Source organism: Schistocerca americana, chromosome 4, assembly GCF_021461395.2.
Source record: "Schistocerca americana isolate TAMUIC-IGC-003095 chromosome 4, iqSchAmer2.1, whole genome shotgun sequence".
In the NCBI taxonomy this organism is placed as follows: Eukaryota; Metazoa; Arthropoda; class Insecta; order Orthoptera; family Acrididae; genus Schistocerca; species Schistocerca americana.
In genome coordinates, this window is record NC_060122.1 from 760,506,017 (window position 1) to 760,530,525 (window position 24,509).

General features: G+C 36.1%; 1 protein-coding gene across 2 annotated transcripts in view; it reads left to right on the top strand.

Annotated features, from left to right (window-relative positions):
- The window catches only part of LOC124613073, a 1,160,819-nt gene extending 1,147,495 nt beyond the window's left edge, over positions 1–13,324 (top strand). For both annotated transcript variants that reach the window (XM_047141658.1, XM_047141657.1), the window contains one exon: positions 12,911–13,324. The gene's annotated coding sequence lies outside the window, so the exon portion shown is untranslated. The remainder of the gene's footprint in view (positions 1–12,910) is intronic.
- The last annotated feature ends 11,185 nt before the right edge of the window (positions 13,325–24,509 follow it).

A 24,509-nucleotide genomic window follows, 5' to 3' on the forward strand; every position in this document is an offset into this window, starting at 1 on the left:
TTTAATACTGGTATAGGAAACATTGTAAATAGGGATTCACAGGTAAGCTGGACTTCGTCTTCAATTATCTGTCAATTCAGGTGTTTTGGCATTTCATGATGCTCACCATGCCCTTCTTTGCATGCATTCAATATCTCCCATTAGTCCTATTTGGTATGGCTTCCACACACTTGAATAATAGTCTTCCACGGGATGCAGGAGTGTTTCATAACCAATCTCCCTTTTGGACTGATTACATTTTCCCAGTACCCTGCCACTGAACTGAAATATGCACCCATTTTACCTATGGCTGACCATATGTGATCATTCCATTTCATACCCCCAACAATTGGTTACTACACCCTGGTGTTTATATGAATTGACTGATTCCATTTATGCATTGCTGTTAATGCAATGCAGGGTATGCCTTTTCTGAATTTTGTGAATTGTGTGATTTTATGTTTATGAACATTTAAAATAAGTTGCCAATCCTTACACCAGTTTAAAATCTTATCGAGATTTGACTGGACATTCATCAGTCTTTTCTTCTTCATTTTCAGTAACACGAATGACAATTGTCCCAACATGCTTCCCTGGGGCATGTCTGAAATTACTTTTAAATCAATGGCTATCTCCTAATGCACGATAACATGCTGCATCCTCTGTACCAAAAAATTCTCAATTGAGTTGCAAAATATGTTTGATACCCAGTAAATAAGTATTGGTGCTGTGCTGCTCAGATACATTTTAGAACTCAATAAATACTGTATCCATCTGATGGCACTGATCCATTATTTTTGGGATGTCATGCGAGAAAAGTTTTTTGTACTTTGATAAATGATTGCTCCAACTGTTACCTGTTCACTGACACCAGTCTCTATGTGGCCACCCTCCAAGATGTCAGGTTTGTTGGTTGCCATTAGGTCTTATATATTTTGTTATTAATGGGCTTCCCAATTGTTTATTCTGAGTGATGGCTGTATGTGATTAGGTAATGTGTACATCAGTGAACTGAGATTTTCTCTAAAGTTTTCAGATACACATGAGGCTGAATCTAGTGTTTTCTAAAAGGGCACAATTATAAGTTTATGCTTGTCCTTGATACTGAGCCTTGAGCAAATGATATCACTTGCAACTTCAGTTTATATCTCAATGTATTTGAGTATCTTATCTGTGGTCATGAATAACAACAGCTCAATTCCCATTAGCTTATCATTTCAATATACACTTAGATTTACCCCCAAAAAAATCTCTCTTTGGCTCTTAGTCATCTTACTTTACCTAGTAGGCCTGATCTAAAAACCCTTTGGTACACCCTGCGTCCAGCATCAGATGTGATGTACAGCTCAGAGTGATTTAGGAGGCCTCTAAAGGTCTCAATTCTGTGGCACAAGTCTAGGAAGCCACAGCCTAGTTTGTCACATAACATTCAAAGTCTCTATTTCAAGCCTTCTACTCAACTCAAAACCAGTCGGGTTGCAGGATTTAATGATTGCTGTGGAGAGTCTCAGCCTCACTTGTCTCCACTTGCTAATCTGTACTACATGCTCTCTGGTGAACTTATTCATGGTGACTTTGCAATACTTGGTTATTTTGTGGACATTCGTTTTAATTCTGTTGTTCCTGACCATCAACACTTGGCATGCACACAGGTATGTATGTTTTCTTAATGCAGTGTGGCCTCCAGTCTCCATTCAATGCATGTTGTGCCTACCATGAGAGCACTAAACGCATCTGTGTGCATTGATAGAGCAGCTCATCTTAAAATAATTTCCAGCCTGAAAAAGTTAGTTTTCTCCAGAACTAACATCTGAGTTAATCCATAAATCTCCAGAGTATTTTAACTACCAGGATGTATCAATCTCTATAAGTCTTTGTTTGGTGCAAGAAGAGTGAGGATCTATTATTTTTGTGATTTATTTGTACTTTATTGGTGTTTAATAAATCCTGTGTTGGTGAAGAACCAGGCTTACAACAGTGAGCTTCATCAAAATTCCATAAGCAGGTCTGATCTTTTCCACCTTCTGTGCAATTGAAACTTTGAAACTTCCTGGCAGATTAAAACTGTGTGCCAGACCGAGACTCAAACCCAGGACCTTTACCTTTCATGGGCAAGTGCTCTACCAACTGAGCTATCCATGCACTACTCACAACCCATCCTCACAATTTCACTTCTGCCAGTACCTTGTCTCCCACCTTCCAATCTCTACAGAAGTTCTCCTGCAAAACTTGCCAGACTAGCACCACTGGAAGAAAGGATGTTGTGGAGATGTGGCTTAGCCACAGCCTGGGGGATGTTTCCAAAATGTGCTGATTTGAAACTTCATGGCAGATTAAATCTGTGTGCCAGACTGAAACTCGAACTTGGGACTTTTACCTTTCATGGGCAAGTGCTTTAGCTCTGCATTCTGTTCTATACAATTCATTGGAATGATCCAAGTATGAACTCAGCTCCCAGACAACAGGCATCATTTGTTCCTATGTGCAACACAACTTGCAACTGGCTGCACCCTGTTCCCTCAGTGGCTCCCAGAACAGCCTGTTTAAATTGTTGAGTGAGGCTGCCTAGTCATACATTTGTAGTGTGAGAGTGATCCTTCCCTTTTCTGTCAGTTCCCAAAATTGCATATCTAAGTATAAAATAAGTGATTATATATCCATAAATATGAGTTAATAGTCATATACGGGCAGTAGAAGAGTAAATGTACTGAAAAAAAGGAAATTTATGTAAGTAATAGTTCATCATCAACTACTTAAACACACTTGAATAAAGAGTACATTTGATTGTTATTGTTAAAAAACATCCAGATGCAGTTTAAAAAAGTTCTCCCTGTCTATATAAGAATATACAGCCTACAGTTGCAGGTTAACTTTATCGTTTACCTAGATTTCAACGTTAGTAATAACGTCTTCTTCAGAACCTGCAACAAGCTAAGATTATAATGCGCTAGTAAATTATATTAGATATGGTCATCCTACAGGATGCAACATGTAGTACTTACATAAAATATTATTTAAATATTTGCCTAAAACAGGCCATGTCCTAAGTCAACTTTATAAAACTTGACGCATAACCATAAGGTTTTGTCACTTCAATAAACCAGCTGTAGCAGATTCACTTTAAGCACGTTGTATGGGCCTCGTCATGTGACTAGAGACTGTGGACCGCGAGGGCTTCACGGTCTGCCTCACAGAGAGCGGCGTGCATGCGTGAGATGTATAGAATCAAACTGTTATTACGCATGCGTCAGATAACCTTTTTGCTATGAATTAATTTTATATTTTACTATTGTAAGTTAATTACAGTATCCAGCATGACTACATTTTACATTCTACTACAGAGCCTTATAAACCGACCAACAAATTTTGTATGAAACTATAGTAAAGGATCTGTTATTATAGAAACTGTGAGGTCACATGTATTATGAATTACTTTAACCTAGTAAGGCTGACCCACGTGTTCCTACGCCCTTTATTGGAAGATGTTCTTTAAACCTTACTGCTGTTTGACCTATGTAATAACATGGGCAATCATCACACATAATCTTATATACACCTGATTTCGCTGACTTGTCACCATCTTTCTCAAGGGAATGAACCAAATTTTGCTTTAAACTATTATTCGTCGAGTAGGAAATTTTACAGACTGAATTTTTCAACAGGTGCCCTATCTTGTAGGAGACATTACCTATATAAGGAACCGACAACCATTTCTTGGTCTGATCTTGGGTCTGAGTATTTGTGTTTCCTAAAGTCGTTGTCCTTTCTCGCGTTTTATTATGATGTAACTGCCTCACTATCTTTGGATCATAACCATTATTCTGTGCAATACTCTCGAGAATTTGTAATTCTTTTTCCAGGTTGACATCTGACAATGGAATAGAAATCACCCGATGGATACTAGAATAGAAAAACGCCATTTTATGCGCTTGGGGGTGGGTTAAATTGGCAGGGATGATGATGTCTGAATAAGTTGCCTTCCGAAATATGTTGAACTCTATTTTAGCATCTTTAACAGTCAACATTAAATCAAGATAATTTAGTGATCTATCAGCTGATTCCAATTCTTGTGTGAATTTTATTTTTTCATGTAGACTGTTGAACATTGTGAAAATTTGCTCTATTCCTTCTGGAGAATTATTAACCAGTAGAAGAATGTCATCGACGTATCTCGCATAAAGGATGATGTTGTTCACTAATTCCGGCTAATTTTGGAAAAAAACCAATTCCAGAGAATTTATAAAAATTTCAGACATGATACATGCAAGTGGGCTCCCCATAGCTAGGTCACAGGGCTGTGAATATAATTTTTTATTGAATGAAAAATAATTGTATTTAAGTGTCGTTCTAAGAAGTAACATTAGCTCATCAATTTCTATGGTGGATAATTTTTTGTGGTACCTTAAGTTTTGTTCTATAATGTTCAAGGTTTGATCCACTGGTACGTTTGTGTACAAGCCAATGATGTCAAATGACACCAAATTAGTGTTTTCGGAACATGTTACGGTTTTAAGTCTGTTGGCTAGGTCCACTGAATTTTTAATCGAAAAATTATTTTGTAACATGAAACATTCTTTAATTTTATAATGTAAATGTCTCGCTAATTTATGATAAACACTATTGGTGCTATCCACAATAGGGCGGATCGGATGGGAAATTTTGTGAAGCTTGTATTGTATTGTATTTTTATTGATCCAGGCAATCATAGTATTGTACAGCTGTACATATGATATTGGATAGGTCAAGAGAGCTATTTACAAGTAATTTTTACAAATTTATTTTTACATTATTTTGTAGTAAGGAAATTATCTATCTTAAACAAAACAGTTAATACAAATCATAGAATTGTAAGGTTGTACATACGATATTGGACAGGTCAAGGGAACATATTTGCAAGTAATATTTAATAAATTGATTTTACATTATTTTGCAATGAGGAAGTTAGCTATCTTTAACAAAACAGTAAATACAAATGTTGTATGGTAAAATACAAACAGCCAATACAAATGTAATAGTAAAGTAGTCCAGTGTATTTCATAGACCTGCACAGTATACAGGGTTATTACAAATGATTGAAGCGATTTCACAGCTCTACAATAACTTTATTATTTAAGATATTTTCACAATGCTTTGCACATTTATCATATTGTTTACATTTTTAACCCCTTTCAAAAAAATGATCAACAGCATAAAAGCAATGGTCCAAGAGATATCTTTCTAACTTATGTGTGAAGGCTCTTCGGTTCTTTGTTGCTTTGATATCATACATACAAAAAATCCAAAAGTTTTTTTAGGCATTCACAAATGTTCGATATGTGCCCCTTTAGTGATTCAGCAGACATCAAGCCGATAATCAAGTTCCTCTCACACTTGGCGCAGCATGTCCCCATCAATGAGTTCGAAAGCATCGTTGATGCGAGCTCACAGTTCTGGCTCATTTCTTGGTAGAGGAGGTTTAAACACTGAATCTTTCACATAACCCCACAGAAAGAAATCGCATGGGGTTAAGTCGGGAGAGCATAGAGGCCATGACATGAAGTGCTGATCATGATCTCCACCACGAACGATCCATCGGTTTTCCAATCTCCTGTTTAAGAAATGCCAAACATCATGATGGAAGTGCGGTGGAGCACCATCCTGTTGAAAGATGAAGTTGGTGCTGTCAGTCTCCAGTTGTGGCATGAGCCAATTTTCCAGCATGTCCAGATACACGTGTCCCGTAATGTTTTTTTTGCAGAAGAAAAAGGGGCCGTAAACTTTAAACCGTGAGATTGCACAAAACACGTTAACTTTTGGTGAATTGCAAATTTGCTGCATGAATGCGTGAGGATTCTCTACCGCCCAGATTCGCACATTGTGTCTGTTCACTTCACCATTAAGAAAAAATGTTGCTTCATCACTGAAAACAAGTTTCGCACTGAACGCATCCTCTTCCATGAGCTGTTGCAACCGCGCCGAAAATTCAAAGCATTTGACTTTGTCATCGGGTGTCAGGGCTTGTAGCAATTGCAAATGGTAAGGCTTCTGCTTTAGCCTTTTCTGTAAGATTTTCCAAACTGTCAGCTGTGGTACGTTTAGCTCCCTGCTTGCTTTATTCGTCGACTTCCGCGAGCTATGCGTGAAACTTGCCCACACGCGTTCAACCGTTTCTTCGCTCACTGCAGGCTGACCCATTGATTTCCCCTTACAGAGGCATCCAGAAGCTTTAAACTGCGCATACCATTGCTGAATGGGGTTAGCAGTTGGTGGATCTTTGTTGAACTTTGACCTGAAGTGTCGTTGCAATGTTATGACTGGCTGATGTGAGTGCATTTCAAGCACGACATACGCTTTCTCGGCTCCTGTCGCCATTTTGTCTCACTGTGCTCTCGAGCGCTCTGGCAGCAGAAACCTGAAGTGCGGCTTCAGCCGAACAAAACTTTATGAGTTTTTCTACGTATCTGTAGTGTGTTGTGACCATATGTGAATGAATGGAGCTACAGTGAATTTATGAAATCGCTTCAATCATTTGTAATAGCCCTGTATAATAATCCAGTATATTTCAAAGACATGCACAGTATATAATGTTCAGACCTAATTGAACATTTATCATATTGTTTACATTTTTAACCCCTTTCAAAAAAATGATCAACAGCATAAAAGCAATGGTCCAAGAGATGTTTTTCTAACTTATGTGTGAAGGCTCTTGGGTTCTTTGTTGCTTTGATATCATTGGGTAAATTATTATACATTTGTATCCCAACATTTAAAACGCTTTTTTGGTAGCAGGTAGTTCTGGACTGAATCATATGTAGGTCAGATTGCTGCCTTGTTGCATAGTTATGAATATCTCCATTGAATTTTAGTGTGCAGTCATTGTTTAACAGGTATGACTTGACAAATGAGACGATATTATAAATGTAAACAGAGGGCAGTGTCATAATGCCATTTGTTTTGAAATGTTGTCTGCATGATTCATTATGTCTTAGTGTCGGGGGCTTGGGGTTCATATTTATCAATGCCTTTTTTCTAAATTCTCCGATCAACTTCTTAGTATTGCTAAGACTCGCTCTAATATCCCTCTGTATGATGGGCGTTGGGTCTACCTCTAGTGGTACGATGCCATTCTCTTCAAAGAACATTTCTGTTTTCTGAATATATTCTTTTTTTTTGTAGAAACAATAATCGTGTTCCCCTTATCGGCCTTAGTTATTAGGGCTTCATTATTTCTTAGTTTTTCATTAATGTTTTTGACATTGCACATATCTTTCGTAAACGTTTTACTACCTAGACACTCTTGTTGTATTATTTTACAAGCATCGTAAGCTAGCCTTGTTTGGATACTTTTATCTACTTTACTGCTATCAAGGCCAACCTTAAGATCCACTACCAACTTCCGAAGATTTTGAGGGGTTAAACTAGGTTCTATATTATATTTGAAGCCTTTACTTAACAATTTATTTTCATCATCTGTGAAAATGATATCTGTTTTATTTACAACATGTTGATGAAACACAGACTGGGCAGCCTCCCTTTTGCACACGTTTTGGGATACACCGGAATTAACTCGACTAATTAATTTCTTTAACTTTTTGTCATGTCGTGGAGCAATTTCCATTGTACGATTATCTAACCATAAGTTGACATGTAACCAGAATCCATCTATCAGAAAATTTTAGTTTTATCTAAAGGTTTTAGACAAAAATAATTGGAGCTCATACGTTTCAGCATTGAGCTTATCTTTTTTTGTGTAAAGTTCCGCCGTTCTTTCAAGTAATATTTGCTGTATCAATTTCCATTTAAGACTAGGCGACTTATTGCACATTTCATCGTTTAAAAAACCTTTAACAAATTCTGGGATTACGTTGCAAAATTTACATTGTTTAATAAAAGTGATGGCCATATCTGTTTTGCAGATCTTATGCATAACATCTACATACTTAATAGCTGCTTTCTGGTCCTTGGCTGGCACGAATTTCATAATTTTTAACATTATTCTCTCTATCTGCTGTCTTTTCTCTTGCTTCATTCCACATAACTAAACAATCTCTTCTATAATAGGGGTCACACAGTATAATAAATTAGGTGAAATGCACAGACTGCTTTTTAGACCTATCATGAGTATGTATTCTTAGAGCAACCAACATCTAACTTTCTAAGTATAACTAGATGAACTCCGTAGAACTACATGACTAACACAAAATTATAAATTGTTTGGATGAGTGAAATCTGGTATGAATATTCATGCGAATGTTCAAAGGGAAAAATGGAATGAGAGTTTAATGTGAATTGTAAAGAAAGTAGTACTATATTTTGCAGCAAAAGGCAGCCTTTACCAAACTCCAGCCTATCCCTATGCAAAATCTCATTCAAGAATGTTACTTTCCGTGAAGAGGACATATTAACTTGCAGCCAGGCACAATTAAGACACTTACACAAAGCTTTCAGCCACAGCCTTCATCAGCAAAATGAAAACAGAGAGACATACACCGTTCATACACACAAGCAAACACATCTCATGCACACATGTCTGCCAACTCCAGCAGCTCAAGCCAGACTTGAATTATAACAACATGGGATGGCCACAGCAATCTGGAGGGGTTGGGGAACAGAAAGAGATAGTAGTGTACAGCTGGGATGGGGGGGGGGGGGGGGGAGGGAATAGAGGAACACTGCCTGGTAGAGTGTGCAGGGACTAGAATGTCAACAGGTGCAGTGTCAAGGAGAGGAGCAAGGAAAGATGAATGGGTATGTTGGCAGAGGGCAGCAAACAAAGAGGCTGGGAGACAAGAATGAAGAGGGGACGATAGGACAGATTGGGTGGAAACTATTGAGTGGAGGGTGTGGAGACAATATGTTACTGTAGGTTGAGGCTGGGGTAGTTATGGAAACAGAGAATGTGCTGTAGGAAAACTCCCATTTGCACAGTTCAAAAAAGCTGGTGGTGGAGAGGAGGATCTAGATGGCTTGGGTAGTGATGCAGCCATTGAAATCAAGCATGCTATGCTCAGCTGCATGTTGTGCCACAGGCTGGTCTACTTTGCTCTTGGCCACAGTTTGATGGTGACTGTACATCCTAGTGGACAGCTGGTTGGTAGTCATATTGGTATGACTACTTCTGTTGCAGTTTATGTCAAACATTTTGCTGAAATGCCATGATCTCATATGAATTTTTATCATGTTATACAACAGCTGACTACTGAAGGAAATGTGATGCCTAAAAATATTGTAGAGCAATCGTGACAGGGAACAGCAATAATGAAATTTAGTACTAGCTCCAGTAGCTCATAATACACATGTAGGTACCCAAGGAATATCTCACCAGTCAAGAATTGCCCACTCAAGTGTTTGGGTGAACCTAAAATGTCACATCCCTACCATATTTCCATGCATTGAATGCTTCTTGGGAATGATTCTCAGAATTGAATTCGGATTTGTGATTGGGCACTCATGCAATTACAAAGAGTCTCATGATTGTTTTGTCAAGTAATCTTTTCCAGCAAATCAACTTTTACAAACCATGACAACATTAATCATCACAACTTCATTATTGGTGGGTGGAAAACCCATAGTGGATACATGAAGTTGATCATTAGTGTCCTTGGTCTGTTAAAATTTGCTGCAGTATCAGTATCATAGGCGACAAACTAATAAGCCACTTATTTCGTTAGAGTACTTTGAGTGCCGGCCGGAGTGTCCGTGCGGTTCTAGGCGCTACAGTCTGGAACCGAGCGGCCGCTATGGTCGCAGGTTCAAATCCTACCTCGGGCATGGATGTGTGTGATGTCCTTAGGTTAGTTAGGTTTAATTAGTTCTAAGTTCTAGGTGACTGATGACCTCAGAAGTTAAGTCGCATAGTGCTCAGAGCCATTTGTACCAGTACTTTGAGCAGAGAAAAATTTCGTCAGTTATCACAAGATGAGCTACTAATTGTGTTGGAAGATGTATCCCTCATAGTGTGACAGAACATATGGTTTTGGAGACAAGAACAATCTTGAAGTCAGAATTTCAATTGTTACTGAATCAATAGAGGTGGTCTGTAAAGCTGCCTGCCAAATCACCAGACCTTACGTCAGTGGATTTTTTTCCTGTAGTGTTATCTTAAGGCAAAGTGCATACAGAAGTATTAAAGGTGCAAACAATGTTGACACTTGGCACAGTGTTTGATGGGAGTGACTGTATATGGGAAATTCCTTTATGGTCGCTCCCAGCAGCCACCGTGCCGAGTGTCAACTTTGTTTGTGGATACAATACAACTACATGACAGAACATGAGAGAATGTATCAGAAATGTAAACACAAAAATTACACCAGTTATGTCCATAAGTTGTGTACATGAATCTGAAGCATGAATTAACAAATTTATTGAACTGGAAGATCGTCAGTTTGAGCATTTGTTGTGATTTACAGTAATGGTGGGAGGCATGGAACTCACCAAAATCAGGCACCCCACTGTTGAGAGGCAAGGGGACTCACTGAAATCAAGCACCATAATGGGAACAGAAAACTATTGTGTCAGCATCGTTGTTCCTGGGTCACACTAAAAGTAGTTTATTAACCGGACATTTAAATGTCTAATTGTAAAAGTTTTACTGTACATTCAAATTTTGAAATAAAATATCACCCACTTAGAACAAAAACGTTTCAATTTTATTGCAAATGTTGTATAGTATCAAATGCGTTGGTTTGTAATTGCAGTAACAGAAAAAACTGAACATTTCAACTACAGTGCCATCTACCATGAATTGAAAAAAAAAATGTTTAGGTTAAAACACGTAGTTTTTGGCATAGACTCTGAACTTGCACTAAAATGGGGTTCCAATTTGAAAATAAAAAATTGACTCACCCCATGGAGGAGGGGGTTGGATGGGGGGAGGGGGGGGGGGGGGTAGTTCTTACACAAATAGATGTCCTGTTTGAAAATATTAACTTCTCACCTAGAACATTTTTTGTACAATGTATGTTTTTTGATTTATTTAGTTGTTCCAAGTTAAAACAAATATCCTGTACACATCAGTTCACTGGCATCATACACAGTTCTTTAACCTATTCACAGGTAATATGCTCAACCAGTCTCTCATGCTAAAATCACTGGGAAAGGTACTCCACCAGTCTGTTATATACTAATACAACCACAATATGAAAATTTGGATGATACAATGCTATTCACTTTCATTCTCCAACATAGTACATTAATAGTGCATCTTTATGTTTTCCATGTGATGAAGCCCAAAATATTTTTCACCATTAACCTTCTCGTACTTGACATTATTTGGATGTGCTGCTTTTTGAATCATAAATGGTCCCAAGTAATAATGCTGAAGTTTCTTGATTTCATTCTTTGTCCTCAAAGATTTGAAAAGTGATTAAATCAGCTCAAAATCTTCAACTTTATGTACCATGAATTTCATTAAAATGTGATGTTTAAATTTTCTAGCTGGTTCCTCTTTCTCCAACTACTGTAATGCTGCTTTCTGTCCTTTCTGGGCAGTCGGCTTGTTTCACAGCAGAAAGTCACTGATTTTGTCAGGAATATTATCAGACATTTTACTACCTTCACGAGATAAACAATTCATTGCTTATGTCTCATCCTGCAGTATGTTCAGAATCTCAGAATGATCTTCCTATCTCTCACATGATACAATTAGCAGGATTAGACAGTGGGTTATAGAAACAGCAATGTGATTTATCTTCTCTTCTTCTACGAATGAATTCCACGTGCTAGAGTGAAATTGCTGTCTGTTATCTGACAAGATATCTGGGGCCAAATAGTATTCTCAAAATAATCTTTGTGTACTTGTTTAATAAAGCTCTTACTGTATATTTTTCTCAGTGGAAAGAAGAAACACCTTTTGGAAGTAATTCCACTTCTACTGATGTCTGTGAGAAATTTACATAAGATTTAGGGTGTAGGCCAAAAATATACAAAGCAATGATTTTGCCTATTGTTTGTAGGAAAAAATACACATTAATCCTTTATGTTGTGTTGTAGATACCTTGGTACACTGACATAAATTACATCACCCCCAAGACATGTTATCAAAGATCACTTGGCCTTCTGCCTACACTACACTTGTCCATCTTCTTTCAGAGTACTGCTGTGTGATGTCAGATTCTTACCAGATAGGATTAATGGAGTACATTGTGAAAGTTCAAAGAAGGGCAGCATGTTTTGTATTACTGAGAAATAGTGGAGAGAGTAACACAGACATGATGCAGGATTTGTGGTGGAAATCATTAAAACAAAGGTTTTTTTGTTGCAGTGAAGTCTTCTCATGAAATTCCATTCACCAACTTTCTCTTCTTAATGTGAAAATATTTTGTTGACGCCAACATACGTAGGTAGATACAATTATCGTAACAAAATAAGGGAAACTGGAGCTTGCACAGAAAGATATAGGTGTTTTTTTTATCTGCACACTATTTGAGAGTGGAATAATGGATAATTAGTCTGAAGGTGGTTCAATGAAGTGTGATTTGCAAAGTAGCCATGTAGATGTAGATGTTATTGTAAATATATCCTTAGTCCAAAATATGCAGAAATGGGGTATAATGTTTAATCAGATTGTCAGTATTACATTTAATGTGTGATGTCTCAATGATTCTGAGTTTATCTGTTGTCTGGTAACTGCACCAAATGAATGTTGGAATGTTGACAAATTCCAAAGGTAGCCTTGTGGTAGAAACATTTTCTGATGGTAAAGCACCTCATACTTACACATATGCCATAACTGAACCAAAGAGCTATATTGAAAATAGCTCTCAGGATATTGATTACTAATTTTTCAGTTTTTTAAATTTGGATGTGTAATATCCATTCATTAAATTCTTTATTAATGATTTATGGATGAACCATTGCTAACTGTCATAACTGATTGTTTAAAATAGTTGTTTTACCTCAATATTTAAGTATGGAAGCCTTGAAGCACCATAATATTTATCTTTTGTTACAGGTCCAACTGTGCAACATGAGCTGAGTGGTTCATTAAATCCTATAAAAACTCTCTTCCCAAAAGTACTTAATGTCAACACAGGAGAAATGTGGACTGTTTTGTATGGTGAACATAAGGAAGAAAGTGGAGGCCTTTTGCTATAATGTGGACAATAACACACACTGCGGCACCAAGCAGCTCTCTCTCACTTAATGAACTATCAAGTGCACAAGTTACTCTTGCACTAAAATTAAAAAATGCACAAACCACCAACAAGTGTTGTGCACAAAATATATTTTACATAATTGTATGTATGTGTGTGTGTATATAAATATATTCATATGAGTAATGTGGACCAAACAACAATATATTTCTAACATTAGATGTTATTTTTAGAGTTCAAAAGCTGTCAACACTAAACACAAAATATTTAGCTCAGAGTAACCAGCAAATGTGTTTTTGAAATACATTTAACTATGTTAACTCTGTAAGATGATGACATGAATATATTCAAGCTTTTATATCAATATTTATTTTGATAACTGCCTTAACTGTGTTTAGATTTCTTTTGTTGAAGGAAAAGGAATATGTGTCCTGAGAAAATAAACAGCTCTGTTGATAACCATAGCATAACATGTCTAGCAGTTTCACAGCGGATAAATATTTTATTAACTGAAAATGTTAGAGAAAAGGTTGATTCACAGCCTGTGCTGGCTTAACATGGAATAATTTTATCAGTGGTAGCCGAATACTACAATATCAATAAATGTGGATCTTCATTTTATCATAATCAATACACCTGATTGATTTAGTCTTTGGTGCTGGATAAAAGTGGCACATCAACAGTTCTTTCAGAATTCACCTTAGTGTACGTAAAACTATATTTTTTGTTTAATTTCTCATTTATTGTGAACTTAAAGTACATTTGGCACCTGTACCTACTAATAACTAAGCTTCATGTTTTGAATGTCTTTCTGCATGGAAATAACACCAGAATGTGTAGCACTCATTCAGAACATTGTTACTATATAGGCTAACAACAAACAATGTATTAACCCACTGTAAATCAACAGTCATGCAGTTATTATGGCAATGTTATTGTGAACACTCTACTGCTGTCACCTTACAGCATAAGCAGCAGCCCGTACAGAAAGTGACATTAGTTTCCACATTTGTTATGAAAAGTAAGTGTTTGCTGGGTGCTGGAGTTGTTATAAGAGAGATCATAAGAAGGCCATACAGGTGGCACTCTAGTTAAAGGCATTGAATTCACATTTGGAAGAAATGATATTCAGATTTCCATCTACTTATTCAGAGTTAGGTTTCTCCATCGCTTCAGGTAAGTGATTAAAGGGTTTATTTGAAAATATTAAATCAGTTTGCTGTTCTCTGTCAGATTATAAGCCATCTTTAATGGCTTCATCCTTAAAAAGACATGAAACACATGTCTTCCTTCATCTTCCAGGGAATTCTAAATGAAACAAATAATTGTAGAAGCTGGCAGAAAAACTGAAAATTGCAAACACAGAGTGAAAGAAATAGATATCAAAAAAGGATTTAGTGGCAAGGTGAAGGAGCCTAATTTAAAGAGGAGGACATTGGAGAAGCTGCTACAGTGCTTCAGTTCTCAGCCAATGTCTGCATTCCATTGTCACCACAATCTATTCAAATACAACGTTTATTCGTACTGATGTTTGTATAAGTAATCTGATTTACATTTTTACCATCCACATAGAACTTCCTCTTCCATAATTCTTCTGCCCCTGCTTTCATTCCAAGTACAAATGCTTCTTAATGCCTAAAATATCCTTCACTATTTTGTGAGATTTAAGCTTCAAAAGCATACTGTATACAGCAAATGACACAGTTCTTCCACTTCTTACTACTGTCTTCATTCACTCAGCAGACTGAATATGTGACTGCGGCAACATTTGGTTTTCTTCACAGTACAAAAAATTCTATTAATTTTTTAGTATCTGCATATAAAACACTGGAAGCTCAAATTCATGAAAGAAAATAGCCTCAAATTTCTAAAGCTACTAGCTGAAGATTTTAAATTGCACAAAATATAATTTAATACCAAAGTTTCTTTGGATTTTAGTCTGCATACCTGGCAATATTTTTCTCACATTTTGTGAATTTATTTTGTTTCTGTAATCACTCCAAATCCACAAAATATATGTTGTTTTCCATTACAAAAAGTGTCTTTGAAGGGCAATGAATGCATCTGTGTTAGCATTTTGCTCATTTTGTACCAGTTTGGATGAACAGTGATACTTCTGTCAATTATACCTTGTCACTAAAGTACAACCTGCCTTTAAATAATTCTACATTATGGTCAGACTAATTATGTGTTAATGATGGTTCAGCCTTATAACATTATTGTATTCAGCAAAATGCCCTGCCACCAATCTATGATGTAAGTAGATAGAATGTCTACTGACTTTTTAATCAAGAGATTCTCGTCAAGGACAGAGAATGACAGCAGGCTATAGCATCAGAGTTAGACATAATTGCACATGAAAAAACTAATTAAATAATCATCCTACATGACTGATGCGCCACAGTGTGAAGTAATTTTTTATATGGGTGATTCAAATAAAAGGGTAAAGGTTCCTTAAATTGTACAGAAAAAAATAGGACCAGAATATTCTTTTTTATGTGGGTACAAGTCCACAGCTGCTGAAAACTTTTTTCAAAGGGCATCATTTTCATGTGTATGTGTTGCACTTTTTCAATTTTAAATATGGACTTCATATAATGAAGAGTCATGGAAAACTCTTATTAAGCATGCCATCACCTTGTGCTTCCCCCTTCGCCCCCCACAATCATTGATGTGTGGAATTTAATGTGCTGCAAGCATAACAATTTTTATTGTGATGTAGCTTGATAATTCTAAAGCGTGTGAAATTAATAAATGGTAAATAATAAAATAAAGTGTTTATTTCAAAATAAAAGTTCAGCTTGTACAGGAAAATGACTTCCTTCAAGAAGTATATAACTTGATACAGGTAACAGAATGCATTTGTTTATCAAACTGATGTAAGCTTCAGCATTTCTTTTCTGTGGCAGTTACTTGGTATGTTCTCTGCTACAGTTTTTTCTGCTATTATCAAAACATTTAAACATCGCTAAGCAAGGCTGTGACTGGCAAGCTCAAGACGTTATTAAATTAAATGAATTTGTATCATTCCCAAGATGAACTATCACAACAAACTTTCTGATTTCATATAAAAATCTTTATAGGAATATCAGAATCACAGATTCCATTAATGTGGTTTACTTTGACAATATATTTTTTTGATAAATTTATCCCAAGAAGATAAACATTGATGGCAGTAGAGTTCTTCCTGACACGGTCCCAGATTTACGCAGCTGTTATAACTTGTCTGTTATCTGGTAACATTTGTAGCATAGCTCATGAACAAAATTTAAAACTCCACTTCTTGTTATCAACAAGAAAGAAATGAGTAATACAAAAGATTTTAAAACTCTGCAATAATGTATAGTCTGCCTTAGATATGAAAAATACCTGGGGTCATCTAGCACACTGGTCTAATAGCTTATCCTCCAATCAAATATCCGTATTGTCCAGTGGTCTCATCTCACATGGATACCTAAAGGCACTGTATGTGTACACTGTAGGGAAAAATCTAGCTAGATACTGTCATCTACACCTAGAGCAATCTAGCTGTGGTATAAACAGAGAAATTTCCTCTATCCTGAGCACCAGTAGACACAGCTTAGAAAAAGCCTAGATAAATAACTGTATAACTTATGTACTTTAGAGATTGTCTGGACATATCTGCATAGACTGAAATAGAGCTGGACTCTCTGTATGGTCACCATGCAATAATAGTTACAATATATCACTTGTACTTTTGAGAAACATTTTTTAAGGAGAAAGGCAGATGTAATTCAAAAGGAAGAAAAGTCCATGGGAAAAAATATAGAGGACTAAAAATAGGAGAAGAAGGAAGACAGATAATTTTTCTAAGGAAATAAGAAATGGAGGTGTGAACCCGTAAATGGATTTTGTAAGAAGGTCTCATTATGTTAGTCATTGTTTACTTGAGTTAATTACAAGAAATGACAGTGAAATTGAAAATAAAAAACTAATTGAGGCATTATTCCAATGCTCTATGAACCACTCTTCTCTTGCTTCAAATTTCTGACTTCCAAAGTCATTATTACAAATTCTGCAGTTTCCTGACTACTTCTCCTACACTTCTCTCTGCAATAGTGTCAAATACTTAACCTTTTTTGAATCCTCATGTTCTCATGCCATAGTTCTTGATTCATAAAACTGCAGTAATTCAGCTGTAACCTAGCTTTGCGTTCTGCTAACATTTTGGCTCACTTCAAAGATGGCTGAACAGTTTATGACCAAAGTTTTAACAGATCACAAAGTTTGATTACAGATGAAATCCATAAAATTTATGGATCACTTTAGCCTTTTCATTCCTTGTCTCTATGCAGTGACATACTTCACAACTCAGTATGCAACTTAACAAGTCCAGTCAAATGATATGTTTCTTGTTGTCCCAGGCAAAACTCAGCATGCCATTTTCAAATCTACAAAATATGTATATCTGTAAAACATTCATAGAGGGATTGTAGAACATGAGGTCTGTCTTACCTGACAACTAGACAGACAGCTCTCAGTAGAAAGTGGAAATCTAAGGATTCAAATTATCTCTGCTAAAGAGTTCTTAATGGCCTCTGGACTTTTAGACACCTCAGAGAGAGCTCTAGATCCCTGAAAAATCTACAGTGTATGTCTACCGCAAACAGTCTACTGATATAATCACAGCTGACAAAGCTTCTCCTACAATGGATTTTCTGTGCCAGAATTTAGGCAAAAGGACTCTGTCAGCTTTCTGGCATGTTTGCTTAACTGTATACATTAAAAAAACCATTGCCATAGCACACATAGATTTGCATAAAACTAAAAAAAACTATGAATTCCATAAGCAATTTCCCAAACTACACACTATGTTCCACTCATCTTTCAGTTCTTGCTAACTGGTTCATTCCACTGTTGTATTGACTTCATGAAACTAACAAATCTAACCATCAGTGTTTTTGAATCATTACTGGTTTCATCCTCCATACAATATCTATGCAAGTCATTATTCATTAACACCAGCAATGTATTGTCATGAACTGTCTATTGCACAGTGCCTGTGCCACCATAACTGATTATGTTGTTCATCACTATTGAAACCACCTCCCCCTCTACAAATAACTTGATATATATGATTACCAAGCATCTTATTTCCCTGCTCCCAAAGGATAACTTGTACAAGATTATTTCTTATGATGTTACCAGTCATATTTACATGTAGTTTTACATTCATTTATAGCTAATGTGAGAATAAACATTTTTTGAAGTCCATTAATAATTTACAATATTCAGTAAATTAAATGTAGTTTGTTGTTCCAGTTATTGTTTGCAATTAAAGCAGTTTGATAAATTTGGGAATTGTCTTTCTTCTTGCTCTTGATCAGCACTTCATCCCTCCATAACAATATTCTTATTTTACTGTATTTTTAAGCTGTACATTAATGTATTATTTATTTTCCTCATAGAAATTCAAATTATCATAGATTCAAAATTAGCCAAGATGACACGACATAGCATGACAGTTAAAGAGATGTTAAAGAATAATGAAAGCAAGGAAAAAAGCACTTTGCAATTGCAGCTTGATAATGAATTACACTGAGTGACTGAAAGTCAAACTACACCTAACTTGTTGTACACCAGTAGCTTTCACTTTCAGAGGCCACATTTACGGAGGTACCAGAGATTCTTCCCTGAGAACTGTTATGGACCCTCCACATACTAATATGTTCATGAGTTATGAGGAAATATGTTTCTGTGAGTCTCCTGATCTGTCTCAGATTGCTTGATGAAATCTTTCTTTTGTAATTTCTTGGAACTGGGGTCTACAACAAGTCTTTTTGTTTATTAAGCTGTACAGTACAAGACAAAAGTCTGTAGTCCAACATTAGACAGTATTGATTGTTGTCTAGTAAACATTGGTAAATACACCCTAACAAAGGAAAAATATAATGTCACTTTAATTTTTTTCCATGAGTGTGGATCCTAAGTGATATTTTTCTTTTTCCTACTGTGGTACACATGCCATCATTATAGACATTTATCTACAACTGATAGTGGCCATCACCACATAGATTTTCACACTGAAGTTATTAATAACCAATAATGTATACAGTTTGGTAACTGTCACATTTTCCTTAACTTACAACAGCTACTCTGTCTGCATTAGATTCTTACAGTTACTTACCATGGCTTTGCCCAATCTTCATCAAAATTCATTAGAATGCTACAGAAATCTTATTCCTCATCACTGCTACTTTCCCAAACTACTTTACAGCTACCCATATGATCAGAACTGACCTCCTCCCCCCCCCCCCCCCCCCCCCCCCCCCGAAGTATGTCCTGAGACAGATGCACAGCAGCCACTCACTATCTTTTTAGCTTTCATAATGTTTTTGTGAGCCTCCAGCCCCCTCCTCTCCTCTCTCCCCACTCTTTCCCACTCTTACATATCTTATTGGCTCTTACCTTTGTGATAGTTGTATTTCCAAAATGTAACCCATAAATGAAATAATCTCTATCTGATATTCAGCTTCCTATGTTATCACGCAACTGTTCATTAGACTGAATGAGACTAATGATTACACTGGTGATATATGTACCCTGTTGCAGAACATACTTTGTAACATAACATTACAGACGTAACTGCTTGTTTCACTACATCCCTTGGTATTTGCTCTAACGACCAGCACTTAAAATTTCAATGAGTACCACATCCCTCTGCATTCCACCTTTCCTTCATTTCCCATAATCTTGGAAACCATCTTCTTTTTCTGCTTATTCTTTGTCTGTCTCTAGATGTCAGCTCCAGTTTGGCAAAGCAAATGTTCAATTTATTTGTGTAACTTCTTAAGATCTGAATGCTAGTATCATTCCATACATTATTCTTATTATCTTCTCATCTCAGGTGTAGCAAGATTTTTCCCCTATTCTTGCATTCTGAATGGTTTTTTTTTCTATGTATGCTGTACTTTTTATAGCTAGAATAATGTTAATAACTACAGTCAGAGAATTACATCATTTGATGAATATTGCTGCATGGAATAAGAGCCCATGCTTATGAAATAGCACCTTCCTCATTATTATATTTCTGTCTGTCTACCTCTATTTGTGTATGTCTTATTGTAACTGAGCTTAATTTTTGTGGTTAAATATTCTCTCTCATTTCCTTCTATGATTTCTGTATAGTATTTTTTTTACACATTTCACACGAAAATACTTTTCATATTTCTACCTGTACACACATATTGTGTAAACAGCTATGAAGTACAAGGCAGATGGTACACATTATGATTTCTTGCCAATCCATTTGCACATGAATTGTGGAAAGAGTGACTGAGAAGTGGTAAGTGAAGGGCTGAAGTGTTTTTATGAATGAAGGTAGACTTCTGTTACGCTTTTCAGATTATAATACTTTTAATATTTTTTTATTATGAACTATAGTTTGACACACCTCCTTCTCAAAGAAATTCTTATTTTATTTTATGCATAATTTTCTTAGCTCATTAAAGATGAATTCCTTTCATACTGAACATCACATATTAATAGTTTCATTGTTTTCTCCACCTGAATACAGAACAACATTTCCATCAAAGGATGTGCAATTGTATTACTCACATTACTGCTGATATCCTAATGGAGACCATTAGTTGGCCCTCATATTGCTAAACTCAAGTGTAGATGGTTTGATGAAGTACCCAGGCTGTGATTTTACATCCAGCGCCATTTTTAGAATACTAATCTTTAATTAGTAATGACCTTGCCTACTATGTGAGGTTACCCTGTTAACTGCAAATATTGCTAACATAAGGATGTGTGAAATAGTACAACAGACAAAATACCATCCACATAGAATCTAAACAGCAGACTGCATGTGAAGCATTCTAATTAATTATATTGCTCTGATGAGATAATAATAAAAGCCACTGTGCTAGGATGGTGCAATGGTTAACACATCCACATACTGAGCAGGAGACCTGGTTTGATTCCTGGCCTTAGCACAAAATTTCATTTGTTGTTTCAGTTTGAGTATATGCATCATAAATGTTTGATACTTGAAAAGGTCTCAGGAACCATATAGCTTCATTTTATAATAAAACTGCCTTATAAACTCCATACTCATCAAAAACACTCTTTCAACATCACAGCATAGAGCAAATACCAGTACTATCAGCTTTGCAAACTTGCAGAAAAGAATTGCTGTATTTAAGTATGAAATAAGCTATCATCTTTGTAAAGTATATTCTTAGTTTCACATATATGATGAATGTTGGCTCCTGTTTTGTAGCTGTACCTTAAATACCAAGTCCTCCAACAGAAAATTGCCAATGTGGACTGACAATTTACTAGCTTTAGTCTAGGGGATCATTATAATCTCAAATTACCCTGCCCTCACAAAAAATAAACGAGTATTCTTTGTAGTTTTAAATACTAGTGAACTTACAGAGACACTTTCCCTAACCTTGAGTGTAATGTTATTTTATTCTTATTGTCATAACAGTAACATAAGCAACCTGAAAACAGCAAAAAGTTGTATACAGAATATACACTAAATTATGAATGTTTGGAAATCACAAATAGAAATGGATAGTCAGTGGTAGGTACCCAACATCATTCCCTAGAAATATCATTTCATACATTCACCAATGGTGTATTTAAAAAAATTATTTTTCATTATTATCTTTGTAAGTAACTACATATTTAATTTTTAACTAGTATCATTTTCAAGTATGAATTGTGAAAAACTGATGTTTTTCTACTTGAATTTTCAAAATAAACTCACATTCAGTCCAAAAACACCAGAATTTTATAAGTTGACCATACATATATAAATCATGTATGCTGTACTGACTCTGTACATTAATTTATATGTTAAATATACATCTCCAGAATTGTAACTCACTTGTAATTTTGAGATACTAAAAGGAAGCATACCAATGACTTGTGGATGCTGCTTTATTTGCTGTAAATAGAACCCTTTGGAGTAACATTAGACATCATCTGGAAACAAGTATTCTTAGAGAATAACTTTTGTTGGTTTTGTGAATTTGTATCGGACTTGCTATTAATACACTGTCCTTCAGTTAATATTGTTAAGAAGCTCGTATTTTACTGTACCCCATTTGTCCCACAGCTATGCTCTTACGAAACAATAAAAACTGAACTTTGCTAAAGATACTTGATCATCTGATAGCAGGTCAACTGCAATAAATGGTATGGACCAGTAACATCCCCTCCTACAATCAGACATGTAGTTTATTATAGCATATCTAAGGAAACTGGCAGTATACATCAGAATTCAGATTAACAATGTAATTTGAAACATTTAACCAGAATTATAGCCTCAAATCTTATGTTGGACATATGTTGAAATTTTGGAGCTGTATTTGTGAAATAATGAAACACGTATGTATACTTTCCTACATTTCCTTCTACATTCCTTCCATCTACATGCTTTCCTTCATTACTTCTTGATATGTACACACCAAAACATGGCCTCCTTAGTTCTGCTGCTGTTTCACTCATTAGTTAAAGAAAAAATAAAAAATTCAGTTGCCTCTCAAATGAAGTCTGAGGATTGGAACCCTTGGCCAGGAGATTATCAGAAGAAAAGCACACTCATGTAGCATTTCCTCCATTTAAACTTAGTAAGAACTTCTTAAAAACATTTGAAACATAATTTATACACTTATAGATGCACTCAGTATATACCCCTAAACCTACATTGATGTGAAGCCAATTAATAATTACCTTGTACATGGGTGTGCAAAAAACGTAGAGACAAAAGTAACTTTCACATGATGTGTCACTACCAGTTAACATAGCTCAATGATACAGGGACTATACATAGAAAGAACTACTACAGTTTAGTGCAGAAGGTAACTGAAAGAAATATGTAATGATATGAATGGAAATGACACTTTTATTAAAAAACAGTAATTACGCTGAAGTTATCGTGATTCATGGCAATTCCCTAGGTATTACAAAAGACATGAAATGGTTCTTAATAGGGTGTGCAATCACCATACATGATAATGCTTACTCTGTACTGGCTCCCATGCTAGCAACAAGGTTGATATGGAATTCTTCTAGTAGGGCATTCCATTCCTCTACCAGCATCGTTGATGACTGGTGAATGGTTGTTAGTGCATGTGGATGTGCTGCAATATGTCTCCACAGTATATCCAACATGTGCTCAATGGGATTTATGTTGGGGGAGGGGGCAGGTCAGTCTATTTGCTAAATGTCCTTTCATTCCAAGAATTCCTCCAGCTGTGGAGTTTGATGCAGTCATGCATTGTCATCCATAAAAATGAAATCAGCGACAGATTCACCGCTGAAATAATATGGCAGAAGTAGGAATACAGCACCATAATAACATTGACTGATTAGTGTACCATGTTCAAAGATTTAAAGGTCAGTATGTTCTGAAACATTATGCCTCCTCACGCCACAACACTGGACAACAAGGCTGATCACGTTCAACAGTGTTCCTTGCTGCATTAGGTATTCCCACCTCTTGCAATATAAGGATACATCCAGCATTGTCAAACGTGATCATGTTGGTGGTCAAGGTGTTACGTTGTTGGGAGACATAATGTTGTATGAGCATGCTGACATCCAAATCTTTTAACACCATAAACTCACCAATCAACGTTATTGTGACACTGTACTCCTTCCCCATGTGCATCCTTTCAGTGGTGCATTTGGCCCTGACTTCATTTTTATGAATGAAAGTGTGGCACTGCATCAAATAGCAGAGGTAAAGGACCTCCTGGAACAAGAGGATACCCAGTAAATGGATTGGCCTGTGTTTCTTGACTTAAATCAAACCGAGCACATGTGGGATGCATTGGGGAGATTTACTGCAGCACACTGACATGCACCAGCTACCATCCAGCAGTTGTAAAGCACACTGATGGAAGAATGGAATGCCCTACCAAAAGAACTAATTACCAACATTTTCACAAGTACTAGAGCACATTGCAGAGCATGCATTGCCATCCATTGTGATCACACACACTATTAAGAACCATGTATCACTGTTGGCAATGTTCAGGGAACCATTATGAATTGTGATGACTTATGTGAAATTATTACCTTTGAATAAAAGTGTCATTTCTGTTCATCTCATTACATATTTCTTTCGGCTACCTTCTGTACTAAACTGTAGAAGTTCTCTCTATGTATGGTCCATGTTTCATTGTGCTATGTTACTTGACAGTGACACATCCCATGAAAGTTACTTTTGTCTTTAAGTGGGCAAAACTTTGAGTTTGTGTCAACAGAAAAGAAACTTTCACTAAAACTGAAGCAGTTTTATTTTCGAAGACATTTGTCTGTTACTGTATATTTTGCACTTAATGAACATATAGGGAAGAGTGTTATACCTAGAAAATAGTATAGCTAGGAACACTTGTTTTTTTGCCAGTGCTTCAATCTAGTGACTGAGTTTAGAATCACTTGAAATAAAGTACACTAGAGACAACTCCAAAC